This window comes from Halichoerus grypus, chromosome 7, assembly GCF_964656455.1.
Source record: "Halichoerus grypus chromosome 7, mHalGry1.hap1.1, whole genome shotgun sequence".
Lineage (NCBI taxonomy): Eukaryota > Metazoa > Chordata > Mammalia > Carnivora > Phocidae > Halichoerus > Halichoerus grypus.
In genome coordinates this window covers 37,600,008-37,624,032 of record NC_135718.1, presented here as the reverse complement: position 1 = coordinate 37,624,032, position 24,025 = coordinate 37,600,008, and the positions used below count along the sequence as shown (strand labels likewise).

The window sequence follows — 24,025 nt, the reverse complement described above, 5'->3', positions numbered from 1 at the left end:
TAAATTCCTGTACTACAAATCAAAAAAATTACAGATGGGCTGTGGGGAGGTGTGACAGAATCCAAGATTATTTTGTTAATAAGACCAATAATAATGATATAAAAATATTCACCTAATTATATGGGTTGTATGATTGTATGGATTAACATGTGTATCGTGTTAAGTACCAAAAAAAAAAAAAAAAAGGAAGCATCAATACTGAACTCAAAGTGAAACACATGAGAGAGAAGTGATTTCATATTAATAGAAGGTACTGTTCCCTGCCTGGTGGACCATCCCTCCAGCTTTCATGGGGCTGACTCACTTTGTCCTTTGGCCTCCGAGTCAATGTCCCCACCCAGAGAGGACAACTCCATCCCATCGATAATCCCTCTCTCCTCACCATTTTTAGTATGTGCTCCTTTGCTTCCTTCATAGAACAATCAAAATTCTTTTAAATTAATATTTACTTATTTATTTACCTGGTTATTTGTTTCCATAACTATACATGTATGAATCATGAAATGCAGGAAGCTTAGATTTTTTTTAATTTGCCATTCTATTTCTAGGGCTTAGCACAGTGGCTAGGACATAACAAGTATTTAATAAGTACTCTTGAAATGAATACCAATATAAACATCACAAATCTTTAGGCACCCAAAAGCTTCAAGAATAACTTACTAGAGGGACACCTGGATGGCACAGTCTGTTAAGCATCTCACTCTTGGTTTTGGCTCAGGTCGTGATCTCAGGGTCCTGAGATTGAGCCCCAAGTTGGGCTCTCAGTGCGGAGTCAGCTTGAGATTCTCTCTCCGTCTCCCTCTGCCCCTCCTGCTCGTGCTCTCTCTCAATCTCTCTCTAAGATAAATAAATAAATCTTTAAAAAAAAAAGCTACTAGAATATATTTTAAATAGACAAATTTAACAAAACTACATGGCCAAAACAGAAGAGTTTGGTACAACTTTGAAAATGATGTCTCATATAGAAAGAAAACTAAGGGTGTAAGAATTTTTTAATTCATTCAACAGATACTTATTTAATTCCTATGTGAAGGAGGTCCTTTTAGGTATTTGGGACCGAGTTGAGAATGAAATGGACAAGTCTGCCTCAACAAACTTACATTGAAATGACTCCAGGACTTGGCAAATACAGCTAACCAGCAGACCAGATATATAACTATATGCACGTGACAATGTGTTTCTGTGCATATATTTGTGTGTTTTACTATACCCGGACAGATAGTATATATTTCATTATATATCTTTGGAACACTGACAAAGTTGATCATGTTCTAGGCAAAAAAAAAAAAAGATTACAACTAAAATCTTTCAGGCTACTTTCTGTAACCACAATGCAATAAAACCAGAAATTAATAACAAAAGAAGAGCCAACAACTGCAAGCACCTTGACATTCAAATAAATCTGAAGTTAAACATAGAAACAAAATTGAAACCGAGTAACAATTAGGATACCCCATACCAAAACCTATGGAGTTTGGTCAAGGAAAGCAGTGGGGAATCTGGCATCATTAAAAATATTTTTTTTTCATTGGAAACGTTTTTAAAGATACATGAGGATGGGTATCTGATGCTTGTTATATATATAAAATACTTGCCTAAATATAACTTTCAGAATAACTTTTCATTGCTATGTGATCAGTTTGTTTTTCATATAACATCTTGTTTTTTTCTGAGTACAAAGGAAATATAGGCTCATTGCACAAAATTTGAATTATCTAGTAAGATATAAGAAGACATTTTTTTAAAAAACAATAATTTAACCACTTGGAGAAAAAAATGTACATATATGTCACATTTTCTTACACCTAAGTTTTACAAAATTCGTATTTTTTCGTTCTTAATCTTTCATATGTTATATTTGATAAGTATCTTTCAATAAAATACATCCCTTTATGAATGTAAAACAAAAGGAATACCAAAGGATATATAAACACAGACACAGTGGAGACTAAATAATTATAAGAGAGGGACCATGTTCAACTCTACACAATAAATATAATTATGTAAGTGAACTGGGCAATTTTTTTAAGAAAGGAAATATAAACAAAATTAAGCCAAAATGAGAAAACTTGAATAGACCAGAGGGACATTACTGGGCTCAGATCTGTACCTCAGACCCCCAGGGCCCCAACCCTGGTTACTAGATCCTGCCTGGAACTTCTGTCCAGGCAGCTTTGGCACACCACATCCAGTCCCTCTAATGACACCTCCAAAATAGATGCTGCATGGCCCAGCTTCTGTTTGAAAGCTCAGGCAGGTGCATCTGGTTCTCAAAGTCTGGGTCACGTGACCACACAATAGCTCAAAGGAGCCTTGTCCCTTCTTTGGTGGGAGGTAGGCTCTGCTCATAAAGGCACAAAGGCTCTGCCTAAACACAGGAATGGGGTTCAGAGACTTATTGACCAGAAAGGACACATGGCCACCACAGTGATCATAAAAAGTCATTATTGGAAAGTAAAGCAGATTTTAATTAGCATATCAGCAACGCCATCTTGGTGCTCACGAAGCTGCAGAATAGGCACTCATCTACCCTCTCAAGGTCAGTACCACCCATTGAAGGTTTACTTCCAAGTCCATATATCACCCCTATATTATTCAACACTGATTTACCCAGTGCCTGATATGAGCAAGCTGCAATTCCAATGGTTTATTTATGTATCTCCACCTAAAGGCCTCCTACGAGTACCTCGAAGTTAACAAACCCCAAATCTGACCACCGACCTTTTTTTAGTCTTTGGTAAAATAAGGATAACAGGACCCATCTAATAAAGAGATTATAAGGTTTAAATGGGATAAAGCCTGCAGCACTGTGTGTGGAACATAATTAGGGACAAATAAATATTAGTAGTCTTTATTATTATCCTTCCTTGCCTCCAACCTGAGCCTTCCATTTCCCCACATCATCATAAACCCACCCGACCCAAGTGCAGTTTTTATCCTTCAAGACTCAACTCACAAACCACCTGCTCTGTGAGGAGCAGTGCCTCCCAAGGAGAACGCTCTGCACTCCAGCACTGAGGCAGGCCCTCTCTGGCCTCACATCACACCTCTTACTCCCCAGTCACAGAGCTCCAGCCCCTCCTTCTGTTCCTTGAACACCCCAACACCATTCATGCTTCAGGGCCTTTATTTTTAGTCTTCTCTGCCTGGAAGGTTTTTTTCCCAGATCTTTACATGGCTGAGCCCTTATCATCCTTCAGGTAAGAGTTTCTCTCTCCTGTACTCTAAAAGAATTTCCCTAATCACTCTACCTAACCCCTGTCCCAGCCTCTCACTCTATTTCCCCATCTCATTTTTTTTTTATCGCTGCTTGCAATGGTTCTTCTCTGGATGTGGTGTGGTGTGGTCTATCTCTCCTCCATAAGAATATAAGCTCACTGACCTCAGCGATCTTAGCTCTAGGACCTCAATAAAGGATGGGCAGATGGATGGATGGGTAGGTGAATCAATAGGTACTTCTGTGGTCCTGTTATAACACTGAAAATCTGAGTGACTATCTGCTTAATGTCTGTGTCCTATTAAAATATGAGTGTTGAAAGATAGAGACTGGGTTCTTATATACTTAGTGCCTAAAACTATGACACAAGCCTTCTGCTGACTTAATTCAACCCATTTCTGTTGTCCTATGCTCTCACTGCCATGGTTCTCAAATTCAGCTGTTCAGTATAATCACTCCTTACCCCACTCTCTACTTTCCCTGTGGCAGATTAAAGATAGCCACAATTCCTTTGATTCACTCCCACTGAGAAGTGGGCTCTGATTACCTTCCCCTTGGATCTGGGCTGGTCTTGGTGATTTGCTTGACCAATAAACAACATGGCAGAAGGGAACTACTGGGCTTCAAGGCTAGGTCATAAAGAACCTTGCAGCTACTGTGTAGGTCCCTTGGAAGTCTCATTACCAGAACCCATTTGCAATGCTATGAGACACATAGGCCACATGAAGAGCCTATGTTTAAGAGCTCCAGCCAACAATCCCAACATCAACTCTCAACCAGGCAAGTAAGCCATCCTGGATGTCTGACCCAGTTGAGCTTTCAGATAAATTCAGCCCCTTCAGCCTACCTCCCACCAAGGAAGGGACAAGGATTCTTTGAGCTAGTGTGTGGTCATGTGACCCAGACTTTGAGACTTTGTTTCAAGTCACTAAGTTACTAGGCAACAGTGGCTAACAGGAATACTCTCTAATCAATACCAAAGTAAAGAAGTAATGATGGATAGACCAGTATACATGGTGAAACAGAAAGAACATTAGGAACTGTGTTCTCTGGTCTTAGCTCTGACACTAGCTAGTTGTGTGGGTTCAGTGAAGTCATATAACCACTCTAGGTCTTATTTGGGGAAATATTTTAATTTAAGAGATTAGACCAGTTACCTGTAAGTCTAAGTCATTTTCATTCTATGTAAACATTTTAAATTTGTTTTTATTAAAACTTTCTTTCATAATTAAATAATGTTATTTAATTCATATTTGCTTGTAGGAAGAGTGAAAGAGTAAAAAATAAATGTCACCAATATCACATTTCTGCCTTGGGTCAGTACAGCCTAAGGGATAAAGGAAAAATGGGACATCAGCTTACCATTCTAGGATTCTTTAATGGTAAGGACTCAGGCCTGCTATAGAGATAGAATCAAGAAGCCGTGCTACCAAAAATTAAGATGCGTCTGTTAGAAAAAGGATGTTGACCCATGGCCAAGTAACAGGAAGGGTTTTGTGGTTGTATTGTTTGGCTTTGTTTCATTTTGTTTGTTTTTGCTTTTAAATAAAGGGTTTGATTATGTTAACAAATTGCTTGTTATACAAGGAGAGCATTAGGATTCAATGAAGGCTGATACCACTTCCAGCTCTGATATCATAATTCCAGGATTTTTGAGCCTTTCCCTTTGTTTCTAAAGCAGAAACAAAGCCCCCCTGCTAAAAATCTGTCAGGCTCCTATTGTCTACAGCAAAAAGAACAATTCAAGTTCCTTATGCTTTAAGCTCTTCATGTGGCCCTGCTCCTCCCTCACTACCACCACCTCTTACTGTCTAGAACCCTCTCTGGTCACACTGAACCACAAGTTCTTACTGAGATGCCATGCTCCTTCTCCCTCAGGATGCTCATCTCCTAAATGGCAGGGGCTGAGTAAAGCTGTTATGTGCAGGTTGCATTTGCGGGCTTCTGTATTACTCCTGTCACTTCCTGTTGAACTTCCCTGAACTGTACTGCCCTTGGATTAGGAAATGATTTAAAACCAGCTGGTTTTAAGATTGCCCTCCCTCGGGTAAGAGCCTGGCTTTGCTATGACCGTTGGCCATGCAGATCAGTTTTGGTGTGCCTGATTCTTGGTGCACCTTCCTCAGACTTGGAGACCCCCTCCCCATAATGCAGCTGACAGAAATTCATCACTCCTTTCCCCCAGCCTTGCCAGATGCTTCCCCTCTTATCCCTGCAGACAAGAGAACAAGGGCTGACATGCCCCCTGTGTGATGCCATGCCACCCTTCCCCCCCCACCCCGCCCCGTTCGCATCAGAAACACTTCTACTCATTCTCAAGTCTCTCTTCAAGGGCTTCCTGTTCCTGGAATGAGCACTTAACACAGAGGTCAGTACTCAGTGAGGAGTTGCTATTTTTTACATCATTTCCTCATCCACTTTTAAAATCATAAAAATAATTTTTGGATAAATAAAATATACCCGATACAAAAAAAAATAAGATATACCAAATACAAAATCAAAAAGGTATTTTTGGTCAAAACTATTCATCTTATTCGGCTTCCTAGTATTTGGCATGCATATCACTTAATGCCAGGTGGTTTAAAAAAATACCCTAAGAAACTTCTCTTTCTCTTTAGTTGGCTCAATAAATTCAGCATGTCTCTCTTTTGGCATCATAAATGTATTATTCTGAGCATATTTATGAATATAAAACAGCCACAGTGTCTAAGGGCTGTGGGATTTTATTATGTTTTTATACATTAAAAATATTCTGATTTTAAATGCCAAAAAAAAATAAATGTATGAAAACTTTTATGATTAAGGACCCTGGCCACCCAACCACCTACCTAAATTTTTTATATTAATGTATTAAGTTATCCTTCTCTAGAGCCGATCATTTCCTCCTTCTACAACTGTAATGTGCTTTGTAGGGGCACTAATTAAGATACTGCAGCTTTTTTTCTCCACACTTGACTGCAAGCATCTTGAAAACAGGGAATGAATCTCATTTATCTTGATGTCGTTAGCATGTAGTGTGTGGGGAACGCTAAAGAATCAATAACTGTTTCTGGCACTAGTAGACAAGGCAGTCCCTGTACAGATCTTAGTAATTAAGGGAATAAATAAGCTGCAGATCCTTGTGGAAATTTCGGGAGCCAGGGGGTCAGAACCCACCATATCTATGTCTCTTTTCTTCCTATTTCCAGAGCAGCAACCAAGGCTCATACTGCCCCACCCCATCAGTTTCAGACACATTCCCTGCCCTCCCCTCGCTCCAGGCTCCCCCCCAGAGCAGAGGAAGGGACAAAGACAGACATCAGGCGGTCAGGCTTGATCTGGGGCTACAGGCTTTGGTTCTGGTTATCACATCTGTTATGTGAGCAGATGATGGGAGAGAGAAAGAAAAAAGGCCACTATATGGCCCTCATGTTCTGCCCCAGGAAGGAGGAAGCAGGAGGTGTTGACTACATGAATGAGCAAACGAGCATGCTGTTCACGTCCCAAGAACACGGCCCACTAGTATGTCTGGCTCCACCAGAGCCCTTAAGGTGACTCTGAGATTATTTCTTCCTCCTCCAGGAAGTATTGTTGGAGAGACAAAGAGGGAATCTGTCAAAAGAAGCTTCTGGAAAGTTTCTAACAATTGGCATTTTTTTAGTTTGTCCTTTGCTGTTTTCTCAAAATGTTAGAGAAAATAGACAAGATAAATTGGTACTATGTAAAGCATAGAAGGGCCTATAAGTTACAGCCCTGGTTCATCAGTCAGAAGGTGCCCATTTTTTTTCACTCCAGAGTGTCAGCCTCCCTCAGAGCAATAATGCCTTCTGAGGGTAACTGTTCAATCTCTCCTATTCCCACCATCCTTCCCTGACTTCTCTCCAATATAGTCTCTGGATGGATGTGGAGAGGAATCACATAGTCTTATAGCAGTGGATGGAAGGCAATGAGTTCCACAACATACGCTCAGGTGCCAAGCAACATCTCTAGTGTGTGAACATGTTGACCCAGTACTAGGAACCAGCTACACAAGGAAGTCTATCCTCCCTCAGCTCAGTCGGGCCCAGCATTCCCTCTCCGCTGAATCAGCTGACCATAAAACAGCCCCATGATGCTGCCTCATGCTCTGTCTCACCTGTGCCAGAAGGTGATGTAACTGTTTATCCATCATGATGAACCCTATGGCAGGACTCCTGGCTTTCAACTCAACGTCCCCCACAAACAGGAGCCCAAGGTTGAGCAGAGAATCCAACGAGATCCTTCTCTGTCTGACCCTGCCTTGCATGGCAGTTGCCCCCCACACAGGGAGCAGGGCAGAACCAGGCCCCTGTCCCCTTCCTTGCTCTCTGCTTTCCAGCATATCTGCTGTCTGGGGCAAATCCAGGGAACAAATGTCATTGTGCACATTTGCTTCTCTCCTCCCTCATGGCCCCCTCTTTCTACAATCAAAGATGCAAATCTCCTTTCTTTGCTGTCCTCATCAGTGCCCACTCGAGACTCATGGTTAATCCTTAATGGCAGGATTCTTTTCAGCTCTGTGAGAGGATCTCTATCTAGGCAGATGGATGCCAGAGGGAAAAAGTTGTATGGGTGAAACGTGTCAGAAAAATAGCACATTTTTCTTTAAAAAGAGGGCACTCCCTAACACTATCTGGGCAATTCTGCAGAAGGTGCCCTTTGTTGAGGCTGAAGGAAACCCCCCACCCCCCAGAGAGAAGCTGGAGCCAGAATCCCACCCTGTGTGCCCTCTGCAGTGGACAGTGGGTACAAGTAGACTGAGGGCCAGCTTCCAGATGGAAAGGAAGGCTTAGTGCATCTGGGAGATCCTGGGCACCAGGACGCTCCATGAACAGGTACTCAGCTGTCCCATTCTCCCCCTTTGATGACATCCGGCCCTGAAGAAGCAAACTAAACTGTTGCCCCAGGACCTTGTCAGTAGGTTAATTTTAGGTAACTGAAAGGTAAATCGGGGGTGATGGGTACCCTGGTGAAGTGAGTAGTCCACTTATACAGAGCTTGGGGGGGTGGGCTCTACTCCCACTGTAGATTTCCAATGGTCCTGGGCCATTAAGCTTGACCTGACACCATTGTGAAAAGCACAAAACTCTGGGAGCTTCTGCTTCCAAAATAAAAGAACAAGACTATCTGCTGCATTGTGGATATTCTATCAGGAAATAACCAGAGAGCCCTGTATGCCAATTCTCCTTTGAAGATGAACATCAAAAACAAACACAAACCTAAAACAAAGACTATAAACCACTAAAAAAAAAAAAAAAAAAAAAAAAAAAAACTATTTCGAAGAGAGGTTATGAAGACAATGCAGGGATGGTAAGAAAAAAAAGAATGGGGTGTGTTGTAAATCAGCTCCTCTTTTATGCACCTGCCAAAGTTCCATTTTACAACAGAAGTAATTGTGGGATGCAGTCATCAGAAATAGAATTGCTAAGCTCCAAACTAGAGTTCTGGCAGGAGAAAATGCCCCAAGATTCTCTCAAAACAACCCATGGCCCCAGTTTTGTTAGGATCTAGCTGAAATATTCAGAAAAGAACTTCGGGCTCCAAAGAGAAGAGAAGATGGGTCGATGGTCAGAATGTGTGAAGCCACATTTTCTTTTCTTTTTTATTTTTTTAAGTCTCTATTTAAATTCCAGTTAGTTAACATACAGTGTAATGTTAGTTTCAGGTGTACAATTTAGTGATTTAACATTTCCATACAACACCCGGTGCTCATCACCACAAGTGCACTCCTTAATCCCCATCCCCTCATTCCCTCCCCTCTGGTAACCATGAGTTTGTTCTCTATAGTTAAGAATCTATTTCTTGGTTTACCTCTCTCTTTTTTCCCCTATGATCATTTGTTTTGTTTCTTAAATTCCACATATGAGTGAAATCATATGGTATTTATCTTTCTCTGACTGACTTATTTCACTTAGCATTATATTCTCTAGCTCTATCCATGTTGTTGCAAATGGCAAGATTTCATTCTTTTTTTTTTTAAAGATTTTATTTATTTATTTATTTATTTGACAGAGAGAGAGAGATAGCAAGAGCAGGAACACAAGCAGGGGGAGTGGGAGAGGGAGAAGCAGGCTTCCCACGGAGCAGGGAGCCCGATGTGGGGCTCGATCCCAGGACCCTGGGATCATGACCTGAGCCGAAGGCAGACACTTTAACGACTGAGCCACCCAGGCGCCCTTCATTCTTTTTTATGGCTGAGTAATATTCCATTATACATATATATATATATATATATATACATATATATATATGTATATATATATATATATCTCACATCTTCTTTATCCATTCATCAGTCAATGGACATTTGGGTTCTTTCCATAATTTGGCTATTGTTGATAATGCTGCTATAAACATCAGGGTGCATGTATCCCTTCAAATCAGTATTTTTGTATTCTTTGGGTAAATACCAGTAGGGCAATTGCTGGATCATAAGGTAGTTCTATTTTTAACTGTTTTTGGGGGAACCTCCATACGGGGATGACAATAGCACTGGTCTCATAGGGTACAACGACTGTCAAACAGGGGCGCCTGGGTGGCTCAGTTGGTTAAGTGTCTGCCTTCAGCTCAGGTCGTGATCCCAGGGTCCTGGGATCAAGCCCCGCATCGGGCTCCATGCTCCACGGGAAGCCTGCTTCTCCCTCTCCCACTCCCCCCTCTTGTGTTCCCTCTCTCGCTGTGTCTCTCTCTATCAAATAAATAAATAAAATCTTAAAACAAAAAGAAAATACCCAACATAAAGCTATGAGTTTCTTTGATAATTTTTATATCTATGTAGCTGTTGGGAGTTCTGAAAATTTGAAACAAATCATTATTAACTATCAAATAAAAGCACCAATGAGAATATTTCTGGCATCTCATGGCTGTCATAATTGTTGTCACCATAGATTTTATATACATGATCTCACTGTGCCCTCTCAGGAACACTATGGGCAGTTATTATTCATTTCTTTACACATGGAAACTGAGGATCAACACACCTGAGATCACAGGTCCTGGGACCTGGCTGCTGATTTCATCCTTTGCCATTGTATAAACAAATTTGCTAAAAGCACGCTAAATAGAAACTCCTTCACTGGGAAAGGTATTTGTCACACAGCAGGCAACAAGTGCCATAGCAGTCTACGGGCTGTGAGACCAGGACTGAAGTGAGGCAAGGCTTATCTTCCTCTGGGTCTCTCAGTACTAATCTCATAATGAAGGGAATGTGATGGCTAAAAAGAACAGTACATGTCACACAATCTTACCTACAAGCAATGCTTCTGCCTCATCCTGAACATGCCCTATGAATGCACTTTACAAAGGAAAGTCACAGTATGTCTGGTCTCATAATTGGATGGCTCTTCTTTCTACATGTTGTCCTCCACTTGGACAAGATGCAATTAATTTCTTCCACATGCCAACAGTCACAGACATCCTTTTTCAATCTTGGACTGTACTCCAACATATTTCCCAGTTCTGTCAATTTTGAATCAGCCCCACATTAAGGCAAGAAGCCATCAGCTGTCTCACTAAAATGCCTCTGAACAGTTTCCCTTCCACATGATATCACTCCTCAGAGAGTTTCACTTATCCAGATACACACAAATCTAAATTTGAGTTTATTATTTAACAAGTGATAGTCAGTGTAAAATGTGTGCTAGGTGTTGGTTACCATGAAAATGACCAAAATGGTTAACTAAAGCAGTGAACAGAAACACTAAGGGTCCTTCTTGATGTCTTGAACCTCAAATACCCAAACAAGATCCAACTCTCCCAGACCAGTGATCCTGCAAATGAATAACTGACTCATTTAAAATAACCCAGTCTTATGGTCATATGATATCTACTAAAGCAACTGATGATTATGGCTTCATTTTGTTGCGGCTTACAATCATTTCTAAAAATCCATTATGAAATGTTTCCTGAAATCATTGTCACTCACTGCTCTGTTGTTTAAAGAAGCCATTTTATTAATTTTTGTTTTGTTGTACTTGTGTTTGGTTTAGGTTGGGACTCATTTATCCATCTTGTTTATACTAACACATATTACTTTCTTAAGCCTCTGTGGTAAACACCCAATGCTAATGAAAGTGACCATATCAGGGAAATTGGGATATATTTTTTAGCAAAATAAATATTGAGCTTAGGGGCCAAGGGAAAGAAAGGGGCTTATTGGCTGGGAGTGGTAAAGTGGGGGAGAGATTTATAGAGAAAGGGAGCAGCAAATGCCAAAGGCCCATAGAAGAGACCATGGCATAAGGCAAGAGCAACTCCCCCAAATCCAAGAGTGTTTTTAGGAAAACTATTAGGACCACTAAGAAAAAAGTGTTTATATATGAGACTAATATGCAAACAAATAAATATTCACTATGGACAACCAAATAGAAAATGTATTTTAAGAAAGAGGATTGCATTTACAATAGCAAGAGATATGAAATCTGTTGAAAAATCCAACAGAAGAGATGCAAATCCATTATGGAGAAGTTTTTTAAGCTTTTTTAAAAGACATAAAAGAAGACCTAATAAGCTGGATTGGACACCATAGTCATGGTTGTAAAGACTTTAATATCATATAGATGTTAATTTTCCCTTGAATAATTCACATGTGCAATGAAATTCCCATCAAAATTCCAAACAGAATTTTCATGGAACTTGTTGGAGTGATCTTAAAGATCATTTGAAAGAGTAAGGGCACAAAATAACCAAGACAATTTTGAAGTCAAGAATAAAAAGAAAAAGATGAAAAAAAGATGAAAAACACCAAATATCAACACTTACGAAAAAGCTCTTCTAATTAAAATAGTATGGCATTCACCAAGGGACTAATTTAACAAAATATCCCAGAAATAGACCTTCACATTTATGGGAACTTGAAATATGACAGATATGGCATTATAAATCAGTTGATAAAGAATGGGCTATTTAATAAATGGTGCCATGACAACCAGCTATGCATATGGAGAAAGAAAAATTATCTCATACTCTATCAATTAATTTCAGATAGACTAAAGATTCCACCGTTTGCAATCTTTAGCAAATTGTTTAATTTCCCCATCCCCTAGCTTCCTCATCTGTAAAATGGGAATAATAATAATAGTACATAATTCCTATGGTTGTCATGAAGATTAAGTGAGGTAATTATTTGTAAAGCACTTAAAATAGTATCTGGCACATTGAAGTGTTTGTTAAGTAAGTAAACTAAAGTCAAATGTTAAAGACAAAACTGAAAACTTCTGGAGGAAAATATATGCACATAACTTTGTGACATCAGGGAAAGTGAGAATTTTTAAAACTAGACGCAAAAATCATGAACGTAATGACAAAGATGAAAGAACTGGACTACATTAAAGTTTACAAATCTTTCCAACTAAAGATAGCAAAACTAACATTTAAAATCAACCCAAGACTGAGAGAAGACATTTGTAACAGATAGAAGAGAAATATAGAGAGTATATAAAGGGCTCCTACAAAATAAGAAAAAATAAAAATGGAAAATATGGGCAAAGGATACGAATAGGCAGTTCAAAAAAGAAGAAATCCAAAAGGTCAATAAATGTAGGAACTGGCTTCAAACTCACTGACAATCAGGGAAACAACTTGAAATGACTACATAATATCCCTTATAGCCATCAGTCCAGCAATCCTTGGAGAAAAAGTAGAGAAATGGAAATGTTCATATCCTGCTGGTGGAATTATAATTTAGACAACCACATTGGGGAAAAATTTGGAAATATCCAGTAAATTTAAGGCTTAGCATACCCTAGAATCCAATATAACCCTCCTTCCATTATAACTAGCTTCTCATACAGGTGCCCCATTTCCATTAGTGATAACTCCATTTTCCCAGTTGCTCAGATCAAACGTCTTGGAACCATCCTTGACTCCTCTGTCTCTTTCATACCACATCTGATCCCTCAGAAAGCCTATTGGCTTTATGTCAAAATATATCTAGAATCATACTATGTCTCACCACCTCCACCAATGACCTCAGGTCCACATCCCAATCACCTCTCTCCTGGACCATCACAGTAGCCTCTTACCAGTCTGTTTCTACTCTTGCTGCCTTTTAATGTATTTTCAGCCAGAGTGATCCCATTAAACTCAAGTCTGATCAAATTACCCCTCAGCTCAAAATCCTCCCTTGGCTCTCCATTTCATTCAGAATAAAAGCTAATAATATCAAATGGCCACAAGACCCCCCATGATCTAGTCCCCATTCTTCTTTGACCTCATCTACTATCTCTGCCTCCCTTGATCCCTCTGCTCTAGTATATTGACCTCTGAGCTGGTCTTTGAATTTGGGGTATGCTTCCTCTGCAGGTCCTTTGCACTTGTGGCTCCCTGCAGCTAGAATACTTTACCCCTATAAGTTCATACCTCCTTGATAATCCTACACAATGGCATTTTCTTAATGAAGATTTTCCTGGACAGTTCTATATAAATTCCAACAATACCTCCCCACATTCTCCCACATTATGTAAGTATATATACTCACATAATCTATAACCTTCTTCCCCACCTTATTATTTTCCTGTTCTTCTTAAGAAGAACATCTCCCCTTTTTTTTGAGGGGAGTGGGTGGGGAGAAAGAGGGAGGGGTGTCTTTCTCATCTCTTTCAAATGTAAGCTTTGGGAGGACAGTTCACTATGATATGCTTTAGAATAGTACTCAGGATATAGTGGACACTCAATAAATCTTGGTTAAATAAGCAAATGACTATATAAGTTACACAGCTACAATCTTCCAAGCATTGTTTTAGAGCTGGGAAATAGAAATGGTGGGGTGAGGGGGAGAAGAGGCCTCATCCTCAGGGAACTAACAATCTTCAGGGGGGAAAAATGATATATAGTTATGTCTAATACCATAAACATATGGATATATAATTTAAAATGATTAAGGATGTTAGGAAGGAATATTCTGTTGTTTCCACCCCACCAGGCTGGGGTTTTTTGTTTTGTTTTTGGATGCTATATTAACTGTGAAAGTGTGTCATCCACCTTATGATGATAAATCATTTCTTAGTATCCTCACTTCCCCCTACCAGAACCATCAGCCAGATTTCAAGAAGTCAGAAATATGTGTTTCTGTCCTGTGTTCTAATGTCAAAGGGGATCTCACTCAAATTTTCACTGATACTATAAGCCTGAGTGACAAACTGGAGAGCTCCTGCCTCTTTCTGTAAATGCAAATCAGCCTTACAGATGGGCAATGCTTTCAAATCACTGGAATGCCAACATCTATCCACCTGGTGGAGCAGATTCTGTGGGAGGTGGGGTGTCATGTCTTCTTCTGTTCATGGAATTTCATGAGTTTTTTTTATGACTAAAAAGGATTTCAGAAGCCCGCCTTGCAATGGTGAGATGCAGATGGCTTTTGGAACATAAAGCCCCAAATCACCAACTTTTCATCATTTCTTCCAGCCCAGCCCTAAATCCACACTCAGTTGCACTTAAAAAGTAGGTGAAAGATCTTGGGGAAAAAGCCACAGAATGCTTGAAGATTACACTAGATGAAATGAATTATCTTTATTGAACCCAGATATAGAGAGGCACTCGCCCATGAGGAATGCCACCACCAGGCCAGAGAGTATTCTGTCTTGGAGGGGCACACCCTGAACTGTGCTCTTATGTAACTAGAAGGTTTTGTCTTTTCACCTCTTTATTTGGCAGCCACGGATCTGGTTTTCATTGTCTTCACCACATGGTCTCTCCTTGGTGTATGTTGTGATTGTTGACTTACAGAGCATCAAAAAGAAACAAAACAAATCTCCAAACAGCAGAATTTGGCCAGAGCCAAAAGCAACTCTCAGAGTTTGAGCTGAACTTACTCAAAACTGGGCAAGGAGACAGAGGCTTAAAAAATGCCTTTTGTTTGAACCAAAGACTGGAGCCAAGGCATCTGTGTCCAGAAGTGCTTGTGCATGGATGGATCTCCGATCCCAACCTGCACAAAGCCAGCTGGATGCGGCTTTTGGCAGCTGTGTCTCAGAACCGACACAACAACCTGCCTTGCTTCAGCATTCGAGTGTCTCTAGCCCCATGGAGCTTGGAGAGTTCTAACAGATTCCCTCATCCATGGCAATAGATCTTGAAAGTTGAAAATTGTGCTCACATTCCAGGAACACTGCAACCATTAACTCAGTGACACATTCTATTACTCTACTAATTGCATCACCATAATCTCAACTGCCCAAAGATGCCATGCCCACCAGTAAGACTTCACATTTAAATAATCTAAGCTTCCCCATGTCTCAGGCCGGGTAACCAGCACCGAGCTCAAGAAACAGAATGACTAGTGCCACAGAAGCCTCCGGCATGCCCTCCTAGCCCCTGCATTGCCAAGGGTAACCACTGTCCTGTCTTCTAACAGCATAGATGAATCCACGATAGACCATTCAGATCACAGTTACCTTATTATTCTTTGTGCAATCAATAAATTACTTATGTTATACATCTTATTCCCTATCCCACCCGCTTCATTCGTTACCTGTTTATAGGCAGCAGAGCTGAGAGACATGAATCCCAGCTGCCAGGGTTGATTCCCAGCTCGACCATGACTTACCCTCATAACACCTCTGTTCCCTCATCTTTCAAATGAGGGCAACAAACTAGGATTATTACGAGGAGTAAATAAGATAATATGTGTAACACTATCACATAGGAAGCGACTCATAAATTCTTTCCTTACTTACTTCCATCCATTCCTTCCAATCTTTCTTTTTTTCTTTCAGTCATGCATTCTTTTTAGTTTGTTTTCCTTAGCAGTGTCCCTAGAAGTAGCTTCTGGCACCTCCTCCCTTCGGCAGCTGCCAACACAGCCAGTTCCAGGGCAGGTCCCGGGCAGCTCTGGTGCTCCTGCTGCATTCTCACACCATGTCCCGAGAATAGCTCACAGGGGACAGACCCTCACCCCATGGGGCAGGGGATGGCTGCAAGGCCACAGTTTCCACCCCACCCTCTTGGTGTGATTACCCTCCCCCAGTGTCTAGTTCCAACAGGGCAATCATTGAGTGGAGGGCTCTCCCCTCACAATTTCTTCCCAACCTAAATGGCACTGTCATGACCCCATATTCCCTGGGCATTTCTTCCCTCTCCCTGCCAACCATAACCCCATATCCATGGCATTTCTTCCCTCAGCCTACCCCTCATGACCCCATATTCCGTGGGCAATTCCTCCCTCAGCCCACCCCTCATGACCCCATATTCCCTGGGCATTTCTTCCCTCTGCCTGCCAACCATAACCCCATATTCCATGGCACTTCTTCCCTTAGCCCACCCCTCACGGCCCCACATTCTCTGGGCATTTTTTCCCTCAACTCGCCCCTCATAATCCCACATTCCCTGGGCATTTCTTCCCTCAGTCCGCCCCTCACGACCCCATATTCCCTGGGCATTTCCTCACTCAGCCCGTCCCTAATAACCCCATATTCCGTGGACATTTCCTTCCTCAGCCCGCCTCTCATGACCCCATATTTCCTGGGCATTTCTTCCCTCAGCCCACCCCTCACAACCCCATATTCCATGGCATTTCTTCCCTCAGTCCGCCCCTCACAACCCCACATTCTCTGGCATTTCTTCCCTCGGCTTGCTAGTCAGTTCCCAGGTTCTTTCAGGTTTGTCACTTTTAGATTTCTTAAACCCTCTCTCTACCCACTACCACTGCGTTAATTCATTCCAACATCTGTCTTCCTGATTACATACAATACCTTCATAACAGATCCTGCCTCCAATTGGGGTCCTCATCAGTGCATTTCGAGGTATGAGCAGAGCAGTCAAGGGCTCATAAGATCTGCCTTTCCTCCATCCCTGAAAACCCCAGGTCCCCTCCTCCCTTGTTGCCTCAGCCCACACCTGTGATTCTCATCCTGAAGCCTCCCCCTTCTCCTTCCCCGGGTCTGGCTCATGAATGCCTGGCCCCAAATGACTGCCGGGGGAGCAAGTCCCCCTACCAGGGCCCACATGTCCGGGGACGGGAGCTCAGCCATGCACAGCCTGTCTCTGCTGCCCTTGCTCCTGGAAACCGCGTGGTCTGCACATAAGAGAGCAGGTGACGAAGCAGTGCCCATTTTCCAGGCCTCTCCTGACTCCCTGCACACGCTGAGCTATTACAGTACCACGCCAGGCAGGGTGGGGACATGATGACACGTGGAAATGTGAGAAATAGTCCTGAACATCCAGGTACATGCTTGGCATCGTGGTCTCGCCAGCTGAGGCTGGAGCAATGGTTTCAGGGTGACTGTGTGCGCCAGCTTGTCTCCTTACTCCAAAGCACCCCCACCCAGGCCGCACCAGCCACCACAGTGCCTGTTAGGAGAGGCTCCTGAGCTCTGGACATCTCAGAGGGAATCGGATGGGAACAGGTTCCCTGATCGGGAAGACCAGTCGGGCTGTGGCTGGACTGCCAGGCAGTGCATGGCCAGGCAGTAAAGTGGTGTGTCCCCAGCAGCCTCAGTGCAGTCACCCAGCAGCCTGCTGCCCCCTCACCTCCCACCAGCCTGTGATGCACCAGCCTTCAGAAATGGAGCACAGGGTGTTATATGCAAACAATGAATCATGGAACACTACATCAAAAACTAATGATGTAATGTATGGTGATTAACATAACATAATAAAATAAAAAAATAAAAAGAAAGTGAGCTCTGAAGCCCCTTCAGTCCTAGATGTGGCCTCACACAGAGGGAAAAAGGACACTTTCCCACTTACCAGAAGAAAGAAAAATCAAAGAACACATGTCATTTAGCAAAATACAGAAAACATAAATATCCATTCAAAGAAACACAAAATAGAGAAAGAGGATTTAAGTAAGAGCAAATGTATCTGTTATAATAATATATGTAAATGAGATACATTTGATTGGGGTAAAAAATTACCATGTGCTACGTGAATGAGGATGGTCTTCAGCAAAGCAACTCAGAAAGGCTGGAAGAGAAACAGGACAGAGGTGTACCAGGAACCAGCCAGTAGAAATGAAAACAAACCAGGGCCTTCCATATTAAGATGATAAAACTAGTTGAATTTAAAGTTTAAAAGGCATTAAAATTGCACTAAAACCACATCATAACAATGAAGTATATAATCCAGGAAAAAATTGGACTGTCATAATCCTTTATGTGTCCAATAACATAGCATTAAGTATCAAGCAAAAAAAGAAAAATGCTATAAATGGAAGAAAAGGACACGTCCTTATAGATGTTCTCATTATCAAAAATAGCTTCCCCTCCTGCACGGCAAAGGAAACCATCATCAAAACGAAAAGGCAACCTACTGAACAGAAGAAAATATTTGCAAATCATCTGAAAAGGGGCTAACACCCAAAATATATAAAGGACTCATACAACTCAATAACAACAACAAAAAAAATCCAATTAAAAACTGGGCAAAGGATCTAAATAGACATTTTCCAATGAAGACATACAGATGACCAACAGATACATGAAAAGATGCTCAACATCACCAGCCATCAGGGAAATACAAATCAAAACCACAATGTTTGCGAGAATGTGGAGAAACAGGAACCTTTGTGCACTGTTGATGGGAATGTAAATCAGTGCAGCCGCTATGGAAAACAGTAAGGAGGTTCCTCAAAAAATTAAAAATAGAACTACTCTATGATCAAGCAATTCCACTTCTAGGTATTTATCCAAAAAAATGAAAACACTAACTCAAGAAGATATATGCACCCCATGTTTATTGCAGCACTATTTACAATAGCCAAGACAGGAAACAACCTAAGTATCCATTGATGGACCAATGGATAAAGAAAATGTGATGATAGATAGATAGATAGATGATAGATAGATAGATAGATAGATAGATAGATAGACACATTGGAATATTATTCAGTGATTTAAAAATATGAAATCTTGCCATTTGCAACAACATGGATGGAACTTGAGGGTATTGTGCTAAGTGAAACAAGCCAGACAGAGAAAGACAAATACCATATGATCTCACTTACATATGGAATAAAAAAAAAAAAAATCCAAGCTCATAGATACAGAGGACACAGATTGGTGGTTGCCAGGGGCAGAAGGGTGGGGAGTGGGCAAAAGGGGTCAAAAAGTACAAACTTCCAGTTATAAGAAAAATAAGTCTTTTTTTCCTTTTTTTAAGTAAACCCCATGCTCAGCGTGGAGCCCAATGCAGGGCTTGAACTCACAACCTTGAGATCAAGACCTGAGCTGAGATCAAGAATCCAACGATTGACCAACTGAGTCACCCAGGCTGCCCAAGATAAATAAGTCTTTTTTAAGTTTTACATGGGGATGTAATATACAGCAAGATGACTATAGTTAATAACACCATACTGTATATTTGAAAGTTGCTGAGAGAGTACATCTTAAAAGTTCTCATCACAAGAAAAAATTATTTTTGTAACTATGTATGGTGACAGATGTTAACTAGACTTCTTATGGTGATCATTTCACAATATATACAAATACCAAATCATTATACACCTGAAACTAATATAATGTTATATGTCAATTATACTTCAATTAAAAAAAAAATAGCTTCCCTTCCACTTCATTTGCTATGCTCTTGCCCCACTTAGGTTTATTTATTGATACTGATCAGGGTTTGAAATTACATAATCTATGTTTACCTGGTTATTGTCCATCTCCTCCCACTAGACAATAAATTTCACAGAATTCCCAACATCTACAATCATAGTATGCTAAGCATTCAATATGTATTTATTGAATGAATCACTTAATAACAATATGAGGGGGAAAAATCTCCAAATTAGAAATGAGAAAGGAAAACTTATTCCAAACACAGAGAACATTAAAGCAATTGTTAGAGAATATTCAATTATCTGGTAAATAAATGAGAAAACTTAGGTAAAATCAAAAAGTTTTCCTAGGAAAATGTTATCAGTATTAACAGAAATATTGGTTTAAAAAAAAAGTATTAGTATGTGGCCAGCCAGATAGACAGACAGACATATGGTCAGCCAAATACAGACACACACAGGTCTTTGAATACTTCATATTATTAATTAGAAAAAATATGATTGAAAAGTTAACAGCAAGTCCAATGATTAGGTAGGCAATCATATCTTCAGCTTAAATAGGTTATGCCATATTTTTTTTCCAAAATGATTATGTTATACCCCCAACCAGCAATGCTTAAGAGTTCCTATTGTACCAACAGCTCGTGTGGTCATACTTTCCATTTTTGCCAAGTTGGGGGATTTAAAATTTTATGTTGTGGTTTTAATTTGCATTTCCCTGATAGCTAATGAGGTTGAGCATTTTCCATATGTTCAATGAGTTTTGGTATTTCTTCTTGTATAAAATATATCTTCAGTTATTTTCCTGTTGGGTTCTTTGTCTTCTTCTTGGTTTGTAGTTTTATTTATATATATTAAATACTAACCCTTTGTGGTTATATCTATTGGGAATATCTTTTCTCTTTGGCTTGTCTATTCACTTTCTTCATGGTACCTTTTGATGAATATAAGTTCTTAATTTTAATGTGGTTGACTTTATTAATCTTTCTACTTTTGGTGTGTGCTTTTTACGTCTTGTGTAAAAAATCTTTCCAAACTGTGGAAATCATATATATGTTCTTCTAAAAATTTTTAAATCTTGCCTTTCACATTAAAGTTACATACAAATTACTATGATATAATAATGTTCTAAGCATTAACTGGTTTACTCCTCTAACAAACATATCAGGTAGGTATAATTATTATCCCATTATCCTATTTTACAGATAAAGAGATGGGGCACTGAGAGGTTAAATAACTTGAACTAGAAATGATGGAGAGAGAATTTGAACCTGAGTTCATGCTATTAACCACTATGCTGGTAAATTTCAAATTTATTATTTTAATCAAGTTCTAATGTTATTTTTGGTGTACAGAAATGCAAACAACTTTTGTACATGGATTTTATACCCAGTATCCTTACTAGGCTTTCCTAATTCTCCTAATTTCACTGTATATTCTGTGGGATTTTAACATATAGACAATAGTATAACTGCCAATTACCATATTTATAATTCTTCCATTCCAATTTTTATTCATCTTAATTACTTTTATAGTTTTCTTGTGAACATTTCAAAGTCTTTATATAGGATTAGAATTCCCAGTTCCTTGAGCATTCAGTCAAACTCCTCATAAAATTAACTAGGCCTAGTATTTCCTTTAAGGGTGAATTTTTTTTAACTAAGAATTCATGTCTTTTATGAACAGATTGATTCAGGTTTCCTATTTCATCTTGCATCAGTTTTGGTCACTTATATTTTCTGTAAATATTTCCACTTCATCCGATTTCAGATATATTATCATCAAGTGTTCATTATATTCCATTTTAATGTCTTTAAATCTTGGTTCTATTTGTGATTATGTCCTCTTTCATACCTGGTTGATTTTTTTAATGCCTTCTCTCTTTTCTTATTCTGTCTTACCAGAACTTTGCCATTTTTTAAAACTTTTCAAAAAAATAAACCTAATGTTGCTCATCTGGTCTATTATATCTTTGGTTTTTACTCCATTAATTTCTACTCTTCAGTATTTATTTTCTTCTATTGGCTAAAAAGTCTGTGTTTTTACCCTTCTCATTTTAATGTAAACATTTAAAGCTATAAATTTCTCTCTAAATATTAGTTTAGCTATAACACACAAGTTTTGATATGTAGTATCTTATTTTTCAGTCCTAAAGAATTTCCATTACAATTTCTTCTTTGTCCCGTGACTTATTTAAAGGTATGTTTTTAAACTACCAAACAGATGATGATTTTATTAAATATCTTTTGAGGTTTGATTTCTTATTTAATTACACTGTGGACCCAGAATCTTATCTGTATAATAATGATTTATTAGGTAAACCCAGGTTTAATATATCTTCCTAGAAATATTTTATCAATAGTCATCTTCTGTTTCTCCAGTAATGCATTTTTCCTTAAAATCTTTCTTCTGCTGTCATCATCAAGACAGTATGGTACTGGCACAAAAACAGACACATAGATCAATGGAACAGAATAGAGAGCCCAGGAATGGACCCTCAACTCTATGGTCAACTAATCTTTGACAAAGCAGGAAAGAATGTCCAATGGAAAAAAGACAGTCTCTTCAACAAATGGTGTTGGGAAAACTGGATAGCCACATGCAGAAGAAGGAAACTGGACCATTTCCTTACACCACACACAAAAATAGACTCAAAATGGTTGAAAGACCTCAATGTGAGACAGGAGTCCATCAAAATCCTAAAGGAGAACACAGGCAGCAACCTCTTCGACCTCAGCCGCAGCAACTTCTTCCTAGAAACATCGCCAAAGACAAGGGAAGCAAGGGCAAAAATGAACTATTGGGACTTCATCAAGATAAAAAGCTTTTGCACAGCAAAAGAAACAGTCAACAAAACCAAAAGACAACCGACAGAATGGGAGAAGATATTTGCCAATGACATATCAGATAAAGGGCTAGTATCCAAAATCTATAAAGAAATTATCAAACTCAACACCCAAAAAACAAAGAATCCAATCAAGAAATGGGCAGAAGACATGAACAGACATTTTTCCAAAGAAGACATCCAAACGGCCAACAGACACATGAAAAAGTGCTCAACATCGCTTGGCATCAGGGAAATCCAAATCAAAACCTCAATGAGATACCACCTCACACCAGTCAGAATGGCTAAAATTAACAAGTCAGGAAATGACAGATGTTGGCGGGGATGCGGAGGAAGGGGAACCCTCCTACACTGTTGGTGGGAATGCAAGCTGGTGCAGCCACTCTGGAAAACAGTATGGAGGTTCCTCAAAAAGTTGAAAATAGAGCTACCATATGACCCAGCAATTGCACTACTGGGTATTTACCCCAAAGATACAAAAGTAGGGATCAGAAAGGGTACGTGCACCCTGATGTTTATAGCAGCAATGTCCACAATAGCCAAACTGTGGAAAGAGCCAAGATGTCCATCGACAGATGAATGGATAAAGAAGATGTGGTATATATATATAATGGAATATTATGCAGCCATCAAAAGGAATGAGATCTTGTCATTTGCAACAACGTGGATGGAACTGGAGGGTATTATGCTGAGTGAAATAAGTCAAACAGAGAAAGACATGTATCATATGACCTCACTGATATGAGGATTTTTTAATCTCAGGAAACAAACTGAGGGTTGCTGGAGTGGGGGGTGGGGTGGGAGGGATGGGGTGACTGGGTGATAGACACTGGAGAGGGTATGTGCTCTGGTAAGCGCTGTGAATTGTGCAAGACTGTTGAATCTCAGATCTGTACCTCTGAAACAAATAATGCAATATATGTTAAGAAAAAAAAAAAAAGAAGATAGCAGGAGGGGAAGAATGAAGGGGGGAAATCGGAGGGGGAGACGAACGATGAGAGACAATGGACTTTGAAAAACAAACTGAGGGTTCTAGAGGGGAGGGGGGTGGGAGGACGGGTTAGCCTGGTGATGGGTATGGAGGAGGGCACGTTCTGCATGGAGCACTGGGTGTTATGCACAAACAAGGAATCATGGAACACTACATCTAAAACTAATGATGTAATGTATGGGGATTAACATAACAATAAAAAAATTTTAAAAAAATCTTTCTTCTGGTACTACTGTAATGTTACCAGGTCTCCTTTAGTTAGCATATACCTGGTATATTTTTCCACCCTTGTTTTTCAAACTTTCAGTGTTCTTATGTTTTAGGTGGGTCTCATAAACATTTTATGGCTAGATTTTGTTTTTTTCAGTCTAATATGCATTTTTTTTAAGATTTTATTTATTTATTTGACAGAGAGAAACACAGCGAGAGAGGGAACACAAGCAGGGGGAGTGTGAGAGGGAGAAGCAGGCTCCCCGCGGA

The 24,025-nt window shown here is 39.9% G+C and overlaps 2 long non-coding RNA genes across 2 annotated transcripts in view; one reads left to right on the top strand and one right to left on the bottom strand.

The window, feature by feature from the left end:
- The window catches only part of LOC118550698 (uncharacterized), a 258,510-nt gene that overhangs the window by 189,795 nt on the left and 44,690 nt on the right, over window positions 1-24,025 (bottom strand). The gene's annotated exons all lie outside the window — the stretch shown is intronic.
- The window catches only part of LOC118550706 (uncharacterized), a 37,877-nt gene that overhangs the window by 11,313 nt on the left and 2,539 nt on the right, over window positions 1-24,025 (top strand). The window contains exon 2 of the long non-coding RNA XR_004924709.2: window positions 20,915-21,009. This is a non-coding gene — a long non-coding RNA (uncharacterized LOC118550706). The remainder of the gene's footprint in view (window positions 1-20,914; window positions 21,010-24,025) is intronic.